The following is a 12110-nucleotide window of genomic DNA, read 5'->3' on the forward strand; positions in this document are numbered from 1 at the left end:
TTCATAATCAGGCTCGGCTCAAAAATAAATGGGACCTTGTGCCCAATTAAAAAAAAGGTTTATATCTTACACATATGTTTAGATTTGGACCCTTCTTATATAATTTTCAAGAAAATAGGATCCTAATTACTTTAAAAAATGACTAAAAAAAAGTGGACCCTGTGCAAATGCACTGTTGGCACACCCTCTAAACCGGCCCTGTTCATAATCACTCTTTTTTTGCAGAACATGATTCTTGATCACTGATATTTTGTAGGAATTTGACTCACCAGAGACAGATTGAATCAATTATAAAGACGAAAGTGAGAAATATGCTAATGTCCTCTCACGACACCGATGAAGAGAATATGTCTCATCCACTTGCTTATCTGTCTTGGTAAAAACCTCGGTTTTTTTATGTTAGAAATAGAAGCTGCCAGTGAATATCTTTCTTTCTATGAAAAAGAGAGTCATGATGAGACTCAACTTAAACTTTTGCCAGCTCCATTACGTTAGAGAGCTAAAAACTCTCACTAAGTACGTTGGCCTAGTTTTATTTATTTTTCCCGCGTTTTATATGTATTTTTAGTTTTTAGTTTTTATAGCTAAAACCAATAAACTTCTAATTTAAAATCAATTGATAATAAATAGATGCAGTTACATTTATTTATTGACCTATCTCCAAAAATTACCATGTCATTGTTTGTATTTATACGCAAATAATTAGTTACTCCCTCTATTTAGCAAATGTCGTTTTAAGGTTTTAATTTTGTTTTACAAAAAGTGCGTCGCTTTATGTTTTCCAATGCAATTTAATTTCATGACCCTTTTTTTTTTTTTTTTTTTTTTTTTTTTTGTAAACCACAATTTAATTTCATGACTAAATCTATTTTCTATCCCTACTATTTTAGCTTATTAATTAGAGAGAGAGTACTATCTAGTGTATTAACAAATAATAAAAATGAAATTTTTTTAATTTCTTAATTTATATGAAAAATATTAGAATGACACTTTTTATGAAACAGAAGGAGTTTTAGCAAGGAAAAAGATATTTGGCAGCAACAAACAAGTGGAGAGGTTATTTTTCACAAGTAGTCAAGTCTTCAAAGCGGTAGAGGATGGAAGAACAAAGAGGTGATGAGGTCTTTGATCTTTCTGCGGGGATTGGTGTATCCATCACCCTCTGTGTAATACAACTTGATCAATCGTACCATGTTGAGGCACCGTACCAGAACTGGATGTGGCACACATTTTGTCGTCAAGAACTCCTCCATCACTGTCTTATGATTATCTCTAATCATCTTCTTAATTTCGCTAACCGCCAATTCTTTGGTAACACCATGTTGCTTCATGTAACAGTTGACCCCATTAGCCACCTCTCCTCTCCTCATTTCATCCTCGTAACTGTCAATGTCGTTTTCAAGATGGAATAAAACATAACAAGCTTGTAAGATTTTGGGTTTGGATTTGAACCACTCGGTCGTTTGATTTTAAATCTTATCTTACTTCAGCTTCAGCTAGCTACAAAAAAACAGATAATTAACGACTACACAAATAGTCACTAAGTAGTCGTAAATCCACAATATGCGACTAATATACGACTAATGGGTGTAGTCGTATATCCATAGTCGCTAAATCAGTTAGTCGTTAAATTAGTCGTAATTTAACGACTACATTACGACAATATATCATGAAAGCCAAAATAGTCGTAAAAATAGAATGACTAATATACAACTTAACTACGATTAAACCGCATTGATTATTGGTTTTCTAATTGCAATCGTATCGTAGTCGTATAATTTAATTGACTATTATACGACTACTTTGCGACTAATTCAACGACTACACTATATAGTGACGTTTTAGTCGTTTAATTATACGACTAATATGCGACTATTAAGCGACTAATTATACGACTAATATACGACTAATTTGCGACTAATAAGTTGAAAGAACTAAAATTTGGTAATACCCGATTCTGGTTCTGGCTCTGATTGTTGTTGGTTTTAATTTGTTTCTGATTGTCCTAATCGTAAATCTATTTGCAATCAAAATTAACTTAATAAACAAAAACTTAATAATCAAAATAACATTACATAACTAAGTACCTAATGTTACAAAATAGTATCTCCACTCCGCCGCATCTGAAGGATGATTCATTTCTCCCTCCTTTGATTGGTGCTCGGCATGCCATCGCATTGCAGCTGCTGTCTTGTGGCTCTGATACATTCTCTTCAATCGGTCACCAATAGGTAGATACCACATACGACTATATGGTACTTTGGTTCTTCGACGATCGTCCTTAGGCTTCCATCTATGTGAACCACAAAATCGACATTGATCTTCTTTTTCGTCTTCTTTCCAGAAAAGCATACAATTGTTAACATAAACATCAATTGTATGATACGGAAGACCTAAATTGCGCATCAATTTCTCGGTCTAGTAATGTGAACCCGTTGCCTGGTTTCCTTCTGGTAAAAAATCTGTTAACATTTCGTAAACCGAATCCACACACTTTTCACTCATATTATATTCCACCTTATTTTGCATAAGTCGAGCAACTAACGATAACTGCGATTGACCTTCACGACAACCATCGTATAATGGATTTTGTGCACCTTCTAACAAGTTGTAGAATTTCTTTGAATGGTTACGTACTGGTTCTTCCACATTCTGATAACTACCATCCTGATGAAAGTTATCATCATACCCCACATTATAACGAAATGCATCGTTTACCATATCAACATATGGATCTTCTACAACATTACCCACGTCTTCATGATTCTCACTTAGATACGTCCTATCAATATAACTCGTTCCTATATCCATATTCATTTCTTCCCCATGTCTATACCAAACATAGTAATCTGGCATAAATCATTGACTAAACAAATGACTACTAACTCTTCTACCCGAGACAATATGTTTTTCATTCTTGCACACACTACAAGGACAGTGAAATTTACCCCGATTACTCTGGACGATAGGCTAGCTATTAGCAAACGTCATGAATTCCTCCACCCTTGCTACGTATTCAGCGATCAAATTCCTGGTCACTTCATCAAATCTCTTGTACATCCACTCCCGAGAATAACCACCATTACTGCCATAATTATAATTTCCCGCCATTACAAAATATATATATCTTTTCTTGATTTTTTTTTCTATAAACCTTTTTTTTTTTCGTATGATTGTAGAGAGATGAAGAAGAATTGAAGAGAGATGAAGAAGAGATGATGAATGAGATAGCACTCGTGATGGTTTCTTTATATAGGCAATTATTATGCGACTATTTGACGACTACATATGGTAGTCGTATAAAAACAGGTACACCTACCCAGAAACAAAAAACACGTGTTTGCCGACAACAAAATACGACTAATTGGCAACGACTATACGACTCGCCGAATATAGTCGTATAATAGTCGCCAAATTAGCGACTATACCAACTAGTCGGATATTTAGTCGTACAATTAGCGACTATTATACGACTCTCTTTTTCTTTCGACTAAATAGTCGGTAAATAGTCGTATTTTAGCGACTACATACCTGACTACATGTTTTGGTCGCCATATAGCGACTAAATAACGACTATATCGAGTTAGTCGTTATTTAGTCGTAAAAGAGTCACTAAATAGTTGCCGAAATAGGTAGTCGTCTCTTGTAGTCGGTATTATCTTGTTTTCTTGTTTTCTAGCTATATGATTCTTAACATGTTTCTTAGAGATATCGGCACTTATTAATTTAGTATTGTTTTACGATTTAAGCTTCTTAACATTCTCTGTTTAATATGTTTATGTGGTTACAGAAGGTGGAAGGAAATTGGTCTTGCATATAAGCTACCTTTGACATGCTTCTGGACACCTTCGCCAGTGTCATAGCGTTGTTTTTCGAGCCACGCTATTCATTGGGGAAAATTATAACCACTAAAGCTTGCCAAGTTACAATAGTTATGGATGATGCATGCGGTGCATATGGAACTTTCTCTGAAATTAAAAGATTCATCGATTCTTTGCAAAGGTAGTTAGTATATGTATATCACGTACTTATGTATGTATCACTGGTCGTATAATGATGTCGAGTTTACAGAATACATATATATGCATGCATGAGAAAATTTGTATGTGGGATTTAGGTACCATTGAAGAACTTAGAACTACCAAGTAGTTTGAGAATCATCAGCCGAAGTATAATGGAAACTGTGGAAGATATTGAAAGAGAAATGAAGCCGCAAAGAATATCCTGTAGTGTGCAATACTTGATAGAAGAGGTATATCAACCAATTTAGGTTCTATTTTCGCTCAATGTCTACTTAACTATGCTTGTGTGTTATGTTGATAATTGTGCAGCTTAAGATCTATGGGGAAGTGTACGTAGAGTTATCAAAATGGGCCGATCAAGTCACCTTCCAACCTTTGATGACTACATTGAAGTTGGGATTGTCTCATCAGCGATGAGATTCTTGGGAATGTTAAGCGTTGTAGCGCTGGAAGATTGCGATGAAAATCAAACGACCGAGTGGTTCGAATCAAAACCCAAAATCTTATAAGCTTATTGTCTTTTATACCGTCTTGAAAATGACATAGGCAACTAGGATGAGATGAGAAGAGGTGGCTAATGGGGTGAACTGTTACATGAAGCAATATGGTGTTACCAAAGAATTGGCGGTTAGAGAAATTAAGAAGATGATTAGAGATGATTATAAGATGTGATGGAGGAGTTCTTGACGATAAAATGTGTGTCACGTCCAGTTCTTGTTCGATGCCTCAACATGCTACGATTGATAAAATTGTATTACGCGGAGGGTGAAGGATTCACCAATCCCCACGGAAAGCTCAAAAACCTCATCAGCTCTTTGTTCTTCCATCCTCTTCCGCTCTGAAGACTTGGCTCCTTGCCAAAAACAATCCTCTACACTTATTTGTTGCCTCCAAATATCTCTTAATAAACGATTAACTATGGACATTGCTGAACCTTATAGACAACATAACGCTTCCCAAACCACTATTGTAGTTTTGAAAATTATGTGTTGAGTCTTTCACCAAGTGTTTCTGATCTTGTGATAAAGCTCTAACCTTTATGTTTGTTTGCTGTAGTTTGTTATGCAAGAAAGAAACAAGACACGAGATTTACGAGTTCCCAAGACCAAATCAGTCAAGGTACGTCTCGGAGAGCTTCAACCAGCTCTCAAGGCACTCTTATCTTTTACCGAACAGTACAAGCTCTCTATGTCACACCACTCTCACCCTTTACAGAAAGAAAACCCACACCAAAGAGTTTCACACAAGAAGACACTCAAGAGTAAAACTCTCAAACCCTTGTTTCTCACAACTCTCTCTCTAGACTTTCTCTCTCAATAATGACTGAATGGCTTATCCTCTAAGCTTGATGACACTGTCCTTTTATAAGCTGAGCCTTCGCCGTTCTTGCAGGTGCTACCCGACAACACTGTACGACCAGTGACCATCAAAACACCAAAACGCTCTCACATCTGCCGTTTCTTGTTCCTGGGCTCAAGTTGCTTAGCAGACTCCGACTGGGCCTTGACCGGCCCATTCATTTCAACTCAGCCCACCTGTCTAAAGACAATCACCTGAAACGACAATCTCCATCTTGATTGCTTTAGACAGAACAACCGGAGAATTTACCTCCTCCAGTCAGATTCTCCGACATCCCTGTGCCGGAGCTTTAGCTCCTTCGAGCTAATGGTGGTGCCTAAGCACCTTCAAGTTACTCAACCCATCTTCAAATTTCTTCACCGGAACTGATTTAGTGAGTATATCAACCGGATTTTCTTTGGTGTTTATCTTCGAGACCTTTAGAGTACCTTCCTCGATTTCATCTCTGATGAAGTGAAACCGAGTGTCGATGTGCTTGGTCCGTTCGTGGTGAACGTTGTTCTTCGCTAAGCAGATAGCGCTTCGAGAGTCAGAGAAGATTTCAGCTTCATCTTGTGGGAATCCAAGCTCATCGGTGATTCTCATCAACCACAGTGCTTCTTTCGCAGCTTCAGCCAGTGCCATATATTCTGCTTCTGTCGTAGACAAAGCAACAACTTGTTGAAGACCAGATCTCCAACTAACTGTGTTCTCTCCCACTTGAAACACATATCCGGTAATTGATCTTCTCCTGTCTAGATCCGCTGCGTGATCACTGTCACAATAGCCTCTTACCTTGAATTCTTTTGACTTTGTGAAAGTAAGCTTGAGATCAGCTGAATTTCTGATGTATCTCAGTACCCATTTCACTGTAGACCAGTGTTCTTTTCCCGGACAACTCATGAATCGACTTATCAGGCCTACTGCGTATGCGATGTCTGGTCGTGTCCCAACCATGGAGTACATCAAGCTCCCAACAGCACTCGCATACGGTATGTCTTGCATTTCAGCTTCACATTCAGCTTTGTCATCTGGTCTCGTGCTGTATAGTTTGAAGTGAGATCCCATTGGAGTCTGCACTGGTCTGCTATCTAGCATGTTAAAGTTCCTTAACACCTTTTCCAGATACTCTTGTTGAGATAGCTATAGAATGCCTTTAGTTCTGTCCCTGGTGATGTCAATTCCCAGAATTCTCCTTGCCTTACCCATGTCTTTCATCTCAAACTCCTCACTCAAAACTTTCTTTAACCTTACTATCTCCTCCATGTCCTTGGCAGCAACCAACATATCATCTACATATAACAGTAAGTAGACGTAGTTTCCTTCACTTAGCCATTTGAAATACATACAGGGATCAAATTTGCTCCTGGTGTATTTCTGAGATTTCATGAACTGGTTGAATCTCAGGTTCCATTGTCTTGGTGCCTGTTTCAGACCATATAGAGATTTTTTCAGCAAGCATACCTGGTCTCCTTTGCCAAAACCCTCTGGTTGTTCCATGTAGATTTCTTCTTCTAGATTCCCATGTAGAAAAGCTGTCTTAACATCCAACTGTTCTAGCTCTAGGTCTTGATAGACCACCATAGATAGCATCAGTCTTATGGTAATGTGTTTCACCACTGGTGCAAACACCTCATGATAGTCAATCCCTTCTATTTGAGAAAAACCCTTTGCAACCAGTCTAGCCTTGAATCTTGGATTTTCAACATCTGGTATACCATGCTTTATCTTGAATATCCACTTGCATCCAATGACCTTTCTGTGTTTTGGTCTTTCTACCAGATCCCAGGTATGATTCTTGTTCAATGACTCCATCTCATCACCTGCTGCTGACTTCCATTTATCTCCATCTCTGCAGTTCATTGCTTCTTGAAAGTTTTGGGGTTCTTCCAGATCAATGACATGTGACATTGTTAGAGCATACTCAGCCACATTTCCATGGTCATACCTGCTAGGCGGTTTGATGTTTGACCTTCGACTTCTGTCCCTTGCTAGCAGGTAGTTATCCAACTCATGTGGAGAGTCATCATCAGAAATTGCCCCTTCATCAACCGTTTCAGGCTCATTCTCAGCTCCATCTTCAGTCTCCACTGATGGGCTATGATTTTGATGAGAGGTTTCCCCTGGACTGTCTAATGTAGCTCCATCTGCAGTGTTACCAGGTAACTCAAAGGTTACTTTCTTCCCTTCCATCTTTGATACTTCTTTCTCTGTATCTGACATCTTTCCTATGTCCTTGTACAAAATATCTTCTCTGAACGTCACATCTCGACTTACTATGCACTTCTTGTCTTCAATACTCCAAATTCTGTATCCTTTTACTCCTTGTGGATATCCCATAAACACTCCCCTCTTAGCTCTTGGTTTTAACTTACCCTGCTCAACATGATAGTATGCTAAGCACCCAAATCTTTTCATGTGGCTGTAATCAGGTTCTCTTCCTGCATAGACTTGTTCAGGTATTTGAAATCCCAAAGGAGCAGATGGAGTTCTATTCAGGATGTAGACAACAGTAGATGAAGCTTCAGCCCAAAATGATTCACCTAGACCAGTTTCACTCAGCAAGCTTCTTACCTTCTCAAGAATGGTCCTGTTCAGCCTTTCTGCCACGCCATTTTGCTGGGGAGTATAAGGACATGTTTTGTGTCTTATAATCCCTCTTTCTTTGCAGTAGTCATCAAAGGTTTTGTTGCAGTATTCCAAGCCATTGTCGGTCCTTAGAACTTTTAGTCTTTTACCACTCTGATTTTCAACTAATGCTAGCCACTCAACAAATTTCGTGTAGGCTTCATCTTTGGTCTTCAGGAAATAAATCCACACCTTTCTTGAGAAGTCATCTACAAAGGAGATGTAGTATTGACACTTACTCAGACTAAGAGTAACATTTGGAGATCCCCAAAGATCTGAATGAACATACTCTAGAATTTCCTTTGAGGTATGTTTTCCTGTCTTGTAGGGAGTCTTGTGAGATTTTCCAAGAATGCAGTACTCACAATGTTTCATTTCTGACAGGTCTCTTTCATTGAGTAACTTCTTCTGAACCATTATTTTCAGGTTCTTGTCACTCATATGGCCAAGTCTGCTGTGCCATATCTGAGTGATATCAGGAACGCTTACTGCCACATTGACCTGTGCAAGTGCAGCTTCCCCATCAAGGATGTACAGAGTATCTTTGTAGTCGCCTGCAATTACTTCTCTGTCTCCTTTAAACACTCGAAGTCTATAGTCCTTTGACTGATACCAGCATCCAAGTGTCTCCAATTGTCCCAAAGATATGAGATTTCTCCTAGCAGTTGGTGAATACCTTACCTTGGATAAAATGACTTCACTTCCATCATAGTTAACAATTTTGATTTTTCCAATTGCAGTGATCTCACAGGCAGTGTCATTCCCCATCAATATTCTTCCCCCCTTTACCTCTTCCACATCAAACATTAGATCTTTCCTCTTTGTCATGTGGTAAGAGCAGCCTGAATCCAGTACCCATCCTTCTCTTGGACCAACCTGAGATGCTGTCAACATCAGTGGTTCTGCTTTCGGGTCATGAGCAAGGCTGGCTTCTCCTTTCTGACTGCTACTAGGTTGAAATTTCTTTGGACAATCCTTCTTTAAGTGTTCTTCACTTCCACAAATCCAGCAGGTTCTCTTCTTTGTCACTTTGGACTTACTTCTGCTAGATTTCCCTTTTGTTTGACTCCTTTTATCTGTTCTTCCTCTTGACTGCACAAATAGACCTTCATCAGCAGATTTCTGAGTTGTCACTCCCTTTTGCTTAAGCTCTAGTTCAATAGAGTAAGCTGATCTGATGATTTCTTTAGTGCTGATAGTCTGTTTGCTGCTGCTGTACTTCAGAGTGTGAACCAGATTATCATACTTCTTAGGTAAGCTGTTCATGAGTATAGCAGCCTTGTCTTCTTCTCCCATCTCTGCATTTACGCTTGAGAGATCTAACACCAGCTTGTTGAATATATCCAGATTCTTATCCAGACTCTGATCTTCCTCCATCTTGAAGCTGAAGAAGCGTTGTTTCAGGTAGAAACGATTTGGCAAGGTTTGTGCTTGATACTCATTTTCCAGAGCAGTCCACATATCATATGCAGTAGGCTCTTTCATCACCTTTCTCAGTACAGGATCTGTCAAACCATGACCCAAGAGATTTCTGACTCTCTGATCTTTCTCATCCCATAGTGGATCTGACTTTTCTCCCTCTTCTTCAGGTTTCTTGGGCTTAAGCATGGAGCCAAAACCCAAGATCTCCAACTGACCGCGCATCCTGTGCTTCCAGAGAGTAAAGTCACCTTCACCATCAAACTTACTGACTTCAAACTTGCCTTGAGTAGGTTCCAACATCTTCCTTAGTCTGAAACTCACCCAAAGTTAACACCTTTTCAGGTAAAATCACCAAAGCTCACACCTTTCCTCTACTTTCCTTCTGTAAAACCCTAGAAATAACCTTCAAGACCCTCTACCCTAGCACCGGTGAAGAAATGAGTCTTAAAGGTGAGACCTTTCTGAGTTTTTAACAGTAGACACCTTTAGAGGTCTTAAAGCTTTTAAAGATTGAAACTTTACCTTCAGAAACTTCTGGTAACCTGGCTCTGATACCACTGTTGAGTCTTTCACCAAGTGTTTCTGATCTTGTGATAAAGCTCTAACCTTTATGTTTGTTTGCTGTAGTTTGTTATGCAAGAAAGAAACAAGACACGAGATTTACGAGTTCCAAAGACCAAATCAGTCAAGGTACGTCTCGGAGAGCTTCAACCAGCTCTCAAGGCACTCTTATCTTTTACCGAACAGTACAAGCTCTCTATGTCACACCACTCTCACCCTTTACAGAAAGAAAACCCACACCAAAGAGTTTCACACAAGAAGACACTCAAGAGTAAAACTCTCAAACCCTTGTTTCTCACAACTCTCTCTCTAGACTTTCTCTCTCAATGGCTTATCCTCCAAGCTTGATGACACTGTCCTTTTATAAGCTGAGCCTTCGCCGTTCTTGCAGGTGCTACCCGACAACACTGTACGACCAGTGACCATCAAAACACCAAAACGCTCTCACATCTGCCGTTTCTTGTTCCTGGGCTCAAGTTGCTTAGCAGACTCCGACTGGGCCTTGACCGGCCCATTCATTTCAACTCAGCCCACTTGTCTAAAGACAATCACCTGAAACGACATTATGAATAATGAAAAGGCTAATACAATGACCCCTTATAACAATATGCGTTCAACAATCCAAGAATAACAATATCAACTCTTGGAAAACACGTAGAATCTTGATATTGCTCCAATATGTTGGAGACTTGGGAGTCAATTTTGCTCTGCATTTCTATAAAGCCATTGATAGCTCTTCACAAACAAAAAGATTACAAGGCATAAATAAAAGTAGTCTATATTAGTATAGATATTATAAGATTCGTATATATCAGAGATCAATCAAATATGTTAAGATTAGATTCTCTACCTCTTGTATAAATATGAGACCATATGTGAATAAGAAAGTATCGGTTCATAATCTTTCTATATGGTATCAGAGCACTTCTGATCAAAACCCTAAATTTTTTCTCTTCTTCTTCTCTTCCGCCGCCGATCTCTTGTCTCTCTCTCTCTTTGTCTCTAATGGCAATTGAACCTTCAACTCCTTCTTCTTCAACAGAATTGGCTCCAATCTTTAACGCATCTGAACCACAAAAGACTTTGATCTCTCTCAATATGTCTAACATCACCAAGCTAACGCAAAACAACTACATCACATGGCGTCTTCAAATTCGTTCTCTTCTTGAAGCCCATGAACTCCACGTCTTCATCGGCGAGGACGATCTGACACCACCACCCAAAATCACCATCGACAACACTGCAAATCAAACAAATCCAAAGTTCACAGCTTGGATCCGTCAAGATAAGCTCCTCTTCAGCGCCATACTCGGGTCACTTTCTCTCCCTGTTCAAGCTCTTGTTGCTAGAGCCACCACCACCCGTGGTATGTGGGAAACTCTCCATCGTAAGTACGGCAATGCTTCTCGGGGTCACATAAAAATCATCAAAGATCAAATCAAAGCCAGCACCAAAGGAAGCAAATCCATCATCGAATACATGAGAGGCATCCTTGAAAAATCTGACCAACTAGCATTGCTTGGAGCTCCTCTTCCACATGAAGACCTCCTTGAACACATCACTGATGGCCTTGGAGATGACTACAGAGCAGTCACAGAGATGGTGAACGGACGAGACACACCAATCTCAATTGAAGAACTTCATGAGAAGCTCATCAACCGTGAAAACAAGCTAAGGGCTGCGACTACAACGGATGTCTCTCTTCCGGTCACTGCCAATGTGACTCAATTTCCACAACAATCATCCTCTAACTCGCAGCGTGGTGGCAATAGCTCGTATCGTGGTGGCAACAATTCCTCTCGAGGAGGCTATCGTCCGTCAAAGCCATACCTTGGTAAGTGTCAAATTTGCGGCGTTCAGGGACATGGAGCTAAACGGTGTCCTCAATACCAACAGCTTGCGGCACCAACATCTCCGTATTCACCTCAATTTCAGCCTCAATACAGAGCTCCATCTCCATGGTCTGCTCCGCACTTACCGTTGCCGTCACCACATTGGCGTCCACAAGCTCATCACGCAACAACAAGCAGTCCCTACACGGACGTGAATCCATGGCTCCTTGACAGCGGAGCCTCGCACCACATCGCAAGTGATCTCCATAATCTCTATCTTCACTCTCCTTACAACGGCGGTGAACAA

The 12110-nt window shown here is 39.6% G+C and overlaps 1 long non-coding RNA gene and 1 pseudogene across 1 annotated transcript; one reads left to right on the plus strand and one right to left on the minus strand.

Moving 5' to 3' along the window:
• Positions 1 to 390: 390 nt before the first annotated feature.
• LOC9329842 lies at positions 391 to 4864 on the plus strand (annotated as a pseudogene).
• On the minus strand, positions 2021 to 3151 carry LOC110224586. Its single transcript, XR_002329086.1, has 2 exons — positions 2949 to 3151; positions 2021 to 2450 (listed from the first exon to the last, which is right to left on the minus strand). It is a non-coding gene; the product is annotated as an uncharacterized LOC110224586 (long non-coding RNA).
• Positions 4865 to 12110: the final 7246 nt, after the last annotated feature.

The sequence above is a fragment of the Arabidopsis lyrata genome (assembly GCF_000004255.2).
Source record: "Arabidopsis lyrata subsp. lyrata unplaced genomic scaffold ARALYscaffold_1, whole genome shotgun sequence".
Lineage (NCBI taxonomy): Eukaryota > Viridiplantae > Streptophyta > Magnoliopsida > Brassicales > Brassicaceae > Arabidopsis > Arabidopsis lyrata.